The following is a 6,904-nucleotide window of genomic DNA, read 5'->3' as shown; positions in this document are numbered from 1 at the left end:
GGTCTACACTTGTTGGGTATCGCCGCGCACGCCAGAGTGAGAGCAATAATTATGGTGCCAAAATTTAGGAGTATCCCTAAACTGATGACCTGTAGGGGCTTTTAAAGCGTCATCTATGGACTTTTTGGGGTACTGAATTTTGTCGCCGTTTCACAAACGCATGCAATTTTTTACCTGGGTGTGCTGGGTATCTGTTTACTCGTCGTAACCTCATCTTTTTATATTTTGTAAAACAAAATGGTATTTTAAGTGTGTTTTGGGGCATTTAAATTAACTGAAGTGTATTTTTCACTAAAGTTTTGGGTTTGATAAAGAGTTGCGCTGATATCGTGCAACGTAAAAATTTGCAGCTGCCACCATTTTTATTCTACAGGGGTCTTGGCCTTCAGAAAATAGATAATGTTTGGGGGTTTGAAGTCATTTTCAGGCCAAAAATGTGGATTATCATGTGTGCAAAAAACAAAACAAAAAAGGCCTTGGCAGCGGAAAGGTTAATGATTGTTGTTTGAAGCGCGCTATACATTATGGATTCTCCGTTGTACGTCACACGGCGGTGGCGGCCGGCGCTTAATAGGCACAAGTGAGTTTAGTGTTTTAAACTTGGCATGTGCTTTGGAATTCGGAGGCTTCTTCTAAGCCAAGCATAACACTCCCAGTTTGTATGTGCTCAGTGTTCCAGGAAAGAGCACACAAACCAAGCCACACTTTCACCGTTCCGTCAGTAGTCCCCATGTTATTGCCTAGGAGACGGGGACGCTATACGGCTCTCGGGCAGTGGAAAAGCTGTTTCGCAAGAACATGCCGCTCCTGTCTGCAACAATTTTCAACAGGTTTCTCTGCTACGAGGGAGCAGGTAGGGCCTAACGAGCTGAATTCTCACTTTCTTTCTAAATTCAGGACGGAGCGGAGCCGCGTATAAGATCCGGTTATAATGCAATTGGCTGAAGCAGTTCAGTGCAAGTGGCTTCTATTGTCCTGGATATGAGAGTTATATTCATTTCTCTACTTCAGGAAAAACTGAACTCCGGCTTTTCCTTTTCCTTGTCACTATTACTGGTGTGCGCTAAGAAGAAAGCCGTGCAATGCGCCGATTTCAGCTCATCGCCTAGTAAGCCTAGTAAGTTGCAATGCGCAGCAGTGAAATAAAGTACTGCATGCGAAGCGGCGCTGTGAACTGGCTTCATAGTAAAAACAAAAAAAGGCAAATTGCCTTGTTTATGCTCCACAACATGCACCGCTCATATCCTAAAACTGGCTTCCCACTACAGTCCTATCCCAGGTGCAGGCAATAAGCGGGCCGTCGCTTGTAGTAACACAACTTGAAGAAATGGCGCACTCCAGGGGTCTTCAATGGTGATAAAAGATTTTACGGAGCAGATACGCACTATTCTGCTCCATCGCATCGCTCTATGAGTAAGCTGTACTGGTGAAACGCGTTAGAGGGTTGAGAATATATGGGGAGGAGTGCAGCGTTTCTTGAAGTTTCAACTTGTCTATGTGTTAGCCCAGCGCATCCGGTGTGCATCTCCTAAAGTGTAGGGGGGGGAGGGGGTTGGAGTGTGGAAGGGTCAAAACCCACGTCAGGTTTTGTCTTTGTCTCCACTGGGTAGATTAACCCTTTCTGTCTGTCCTGGTAACTTTTTTGGGGGGTGGGGTGTGGAAGGGTTAAAACCCATGTCAGGTTTTGCCTGTGTCTCCATTAGGTTGATTTAATCCTTCCTGTCTGTCCTGGACTGGTGACCCTTGTGGCTACAACAGGCTGTGATGGGAAATCCATCATTTTACAGTTGTCAACAAAACATGGGTTGAGGGGATTATCTTACAATGGGGGCACCTGGTCTGTTGACAACGACCTACGTGGGGATTTCCCTTCACTTTGTAGAGATTCCCCTTCCTTCCTCTTTTGCTTCCTCTCTGGGAAAGGGAATCCCCCAATTAGTCAGACAGCAAGAAAAAGAAAAACAGGGGTCCTTTGCATTACAAACTAAAAAAAAAAGCTTTTGGCTTAGATATACTTTCAACCCCTGGTAGCCCGAGGGCCACATGATATCAATGATGGGGCACTATTCCTTCCACTGATATCGATCATGGGGCACTATTCCTCCCACTGATACCAGTGATGGTCCACTATTCCTCCCACTGATACCAGTGATGGGGCAATATTCCTTCTCTCACTGACCAGAGGTGTTCTTTTTTTATTCCCACCAATCACTACGGTCCTGTGCATGCAGTTTACTAGCCCTTGGTGCACATGTTTTGCTCTCACTGGCCACAGTCTGTCCCCCCTAAAAAAAAAAAGGCATGAGGACAGTGGACTGCCACTTTGTTTAGAAAGTTTGGGGACCCCTGCTAAGAACTTGTTTCAGGCATAAAGGTTTTCATTTACTTCTCTGGTGAGGAGGTGGGGGGCAGGAGACACCAGAGACCTAAACCACTAGCAATCTACAAAAGCCTAATATTGCACTGCAGCCTTTGGAGAACTACACATCCCAGCAAGCCACCGATCACTCCTGTGAAACTAACATGCAGCCCGGGGCTCTGAGAATAACAGCTGCCACTTGAAGCTTCTCACATGTGTGTTCTGCTTTTTCTGACAGGCTCCGTTTGAAGCCAGCAGCACACATGCTGGAGTTTTGAATGTGGCCATCTCGCATACACAGGTTTGCAGGCCCGTGGTGTAGAAAAACACACGCTATTAATACTGAAACCCATGACACGGATCATTATAACACGTCTCCATTGTCATCATCACAAACCTCTCCGGCCCAAAAGCATCATAACAAAAGTGGAAGCTTTGAAAACAAAAACGTCCTTAAAACTTTTGATGACACAAAAAAAAATAGGTCACGTGGTTTTGTGACTGCGCCCGCCCACGGAGTATAAATGGGCGTCATCGGGCGCCCTCAAAATAATCAGAACCACGAAGAGGGGTATTTCCAGCCAATAAGAAACAGTCTGTCATATCGATGGAAACGGGGTGAGTTCACGAGTTACTAATAACAGTTGTGGAAAAAAACAAAAAAACATTTTAAGGTTCTCCCTGAGGTTTAGTGCAAGGTGTCAAAAAAAAAAAAAATTGTAGAAAAAATGTCACCCGGGGGGTTTGCATGGCACACGGCTACGTGACCCGTCCTGTCTTAGGAAGTTATCTTCTTAAATTCTCAGGCGACGGAAAGTTACACTTTTTTTTCTGTTTTTTTGCCATTTGTTCATTCTTTTGGCTTGTTAACAAACACGTGGCTGTGACCTTTTGTCTGTGATACTGCTGCCTTGTGTGATGAGGACTAGTGATTATTGATAATGATGATTGATGAGGTATCAGTGATTGATTGATAAGGTATCAGTGATTTGGGAGTTCTTGTGAACAAAAAAGTGCAATTTTTAGACTGTATATCGGCGAGCTGTAGAGATGTGATCTGTCCTTGTGAAAAAAAACCCGTGGCTGGTATGTCAATCACGTACTTAATATCCGTTCCTTGTAACAATGTTTTCAATGTGTTTCATTAACGTACGATCTGCTCCACCTCCTGTATAAATTTAAGGACCCGATGAGCTGGGCGTTTGTAGTAAGACTACATATAAATTGCGTATGCGTCACTGGTGGCGCCGTAAAATATAGATTTATTCCACGTGCCACTAAGAATTTCCTTTTTGTTAAAGTATCATTTATTGTATGGGTGTAGTAGCATCAGGGCCGGATTTCCCACGAGGCCAGCAGGGAGTAGAGGGGCCACAGGGCTGTGGAATTCCTATCTCCTGCAGTTCTCCGAGATGACTTGTATGCAGCCTGCAGGTCTGCCATTCTCCATGGGGGGCGGGGATAGGGAGGTGCATTGAAGAACCTGGGCTTGGGGCAGCAGAGAGTCGAGTAAATCTGGCCCTGTGTAGCATTGCTACTCTGCAATTTACAGAAAGTCGAAATCTTACGAGAAGGGGGGAAGTTTGTGGTCAGCTGCTGGTGGTCTTTCGTGTTTTTGACCGACATCGTGTTGCAGATCGTTAACTATGCTGAGCAGGCCTGGAAGAACTTCCATTTCAGCAGACAATGCACTGTATATAGAACCTTTTATTATAAATGTATAAATGTATGCATGCAGCTCGGTGCCGGCTATACATGTATGATTGGATCTTGCCCGTGTGTAGCTTATATGGTGAAAAACGAGCCTGAAATTCTGGTCTGTGGTGGCCCACGTGGCATCTTAATGCTTCTTTTGTCCCATGGGGTAGCCATTTTGTTATGTCGGTGTGCACTGGCATCCATTTTGAAAGTGAAAGTGTGCTTGCTGTTTTTGTTTTTTTGTTTTCTCCTCCTCGTGGTATTGATTTGTTGGTGTCAGTGAAAGGTGGTGAGACTGACTGGTGTGTAGCTGAAAGCCTACAAGTCCCAGCATGCCCTGGCAACGTGGCTGTTGGTTTTCGGCTATTTTAGAATACGAATATGTTCGAGGATGTTAGAAAGCTACTGAAATAGTGGCACAGCGAAGGGTATGTATGCATGGCCATCGGAGAGACACACAATGCCCGTGGCTTCCACCTGCCCTCCACAATGAATGCCCCACTGATGTAGCAGTTAAGCTGAGACGGTCTGCCCCTTTAAATACGGCCAGCATTGTATGCACTGAATCTTTTATGCCTCACCGTGGTACAGCCACTGATCCGTATGGTTCCCTTTATCTATGGGGCTTCATGATGTTGGATGCTAGGGGCAACACACCTCTTTTGGACAATTTCGGTTATGTGGACCTGCGTCTGATACTGTGTTGCTCCTGGGGAGCACTGCAATCCTGGCCTAGAACTTGGTTGCTATGGGCAACACAGCCACTTAGCTTTTTTTTACCAGGCCTTAAAACATATTTGAGGTCGTTTTTCCATTGGCGTGCTTCCTTATTGGAGCCAGCAAATGAAAGCTGGAGTAAAGGAACACTGGAGTTGTTGCCTGTAGCAACCGGACGCATTTTACAGTCCTTTGTTGAAGTGCATGTCCAGCCAAACTTAGTTTTCTCTCTGTTTGGATAGAATGCGGGAAGGTTAGAACCCTTGTCGGGTTCTTACTACTATCCTGGGATTCAACACAGAGATTTTCCCTCACTTCCTGTCCTGCTGACAACGTTTTAACAGACAGGAAGTGACAGGAACTCTTTAACAGCAACATAAACAGAAATAAAATGCTTGCCTTTAGTAGATTAGGGGAAGGCTAGAACCCTTGTCAGATATGTATTTATGTCTGTATCGCTATTCAGATTTTCTCTCACTTCCTGCCTGGAAAAACCGTTGTCAGCAGGACAGGAAGTGAGGCTAAATCTCTTGAATGGAGCCCCGGACAGCAATAAAACCCCACAGGGGGGTCTAAATCTTTTCTTGTCTATTTAAAGCTAGAAAAAAATGATCTTTGCTTGACATGCGCTTTAACTTGCAGTGGAGGAAAAGCAGCCATTTTGGTTGCTAGGAGCAACAGCTGCTTTCCTTTCCCTTTTCTCCATTTGCTATATATATATATATTATGATCCCCTGTGTGCCTCATTTATGCCAGATGTAAAAAAATTATTGTGGTGTTCACGGCAACCAATCAGCTGGTCCTTTATAAAAAAAAAAAAAAAAGGTTGATTGGTTGCTGTGGGCGACTCAGACAGTTCTTATTTCAGGCCATTTCCTGTACAAGCTCCGGGGTGGTGTACAGCATACAGCAGAGGAACAGCTACAACTTAGAAAAACCACCTTAAATTAGGACTCTTTCTTAGAATGAATGAAGTCACGTGACCAGCAATGTTCTCACCCCTTATGACCACACAGACGAGCACGCCAGATCTCTCAATTAAACCGAAACTCACACAATATATTATTTTTACTCTTTCCTTTTAAAGAGAGAAAACTTTTCCTCCGTCCCTCCGGTGAGCTATTCTTCTTTCCGTGACCAGGGGAAAGGGAGCCAAGCGACGTTTGCGTTTTATTCGTTGGCCTTTGCTGTTGAATAAGCATCTGATGGACGAATAGGAACTCATACGGCCAGCCAAACTACGTGGGGGAACGCTGGCCATTTAATAGACTTCCGCCTGCGCCATTTTAGAGGTGGGCGCTGCGGGCGACTTGGCTTTGTCCCCAGAGCAAGGCTGTTTCTAAGATGGCTGCACCTCTTGTGGTATTTACATGTTACAAGAAATCTTTATTTTATTATTATTATTTTTTTTTTTAATATTATTATTGTTCGTCATGTTGACAAATAGTCTTTTTTAAAGCTTACAAACATCAGATGTATTTATTCGTTTAAGGGCTGTACGTTATACCCTTAAAAAAGATTTTTTGCGTGGGCGTGAGATACGGTGTTACCGGAATGGCGGTAGTAGCTACGATGAGGTCCGTGTTTTGTGAAATTGCATCCCTGCATCCCAGTGGCTATGGTTTATTGGGGGGGGAATGTGTTAAAAAAACAAAAAACAAACATGTAAAATATTTAAACTAACTTTTTAAATACTTTTTTTTTTTTTTAAATAATTGTAAAACAATAAAAACGATTTAGCACGGTACACTTGTACCTATATCTGATAAAGGTGCGGCAGTTTCAGAATTCGGCCTGTCGTGCTGAATAGCGATCAATTCTCCATATAGCATACATTGGTGCATGTCTATTGAAATTAGTCTATTGGAATTCTAGATGTTTTCCGGGCTTTACCAATGATCTCTTACACAGCTTTGAAGATACAAGTTGGCAACTCTGGTGCAATTGGGGTCGCTGCTTATTCAAGAGTTCTACCCTAAGAGTTCAAGAATTCATTACAAGAGAACGGCCTAGTAAAGTGGAGATGGCATGGAATGCCCGAATTTGTTTTGTTACAGGGCAGGTCCACCAGATATGGCACAAGGTATCATTTTCTGGGAAGCCCCTGAAACAGTGGGGGGGGGGGGGGGG

The 6,904-nt window shown here is 44.2% G+C and overlaps 1 protein-coding gene across 1 annotated transcript in view; it reads left to right on the top strand.

Moving 5' to 3' along the window:
* The first annotated feature begins 774 nt into the window (after positions 1-774).
* The window catches only part of TP73 (tumor protein p73), an 88,969-nt gene continuing 82,839 nt past the window's right edge, over positions 775-6,904 (top strand). The window contains exon 1 of the mRNA XM_018576886.1: positions 775-853. The gene's annotated coding sequence lies outside the window, so the exon portion shown is untranslated. The remainder of the gene's footprint in view (positions 854-6,904) is intronic.

This window comes from Nanorana parkeri, unplaced genomic scaffold, assembly GCF_000935625.1.
Source record: "Nanorana parkeri isolate BGI_ZX_2015 unplaced genomic scaffold, ASM93562v1 scaffold5, whole genome shotgun sequence".
Classification (NCBI taxonomy): Eukaryota; Metazoa; Chordata; class Amphibia; order Anura; family Dicroglossidae; genus Nanorana; species Nanorana parkeri.
Note: the sequence above shows the minus strand (reverse complement) of the source record. Positions and strands in the feature narration are given on the sequence as shown.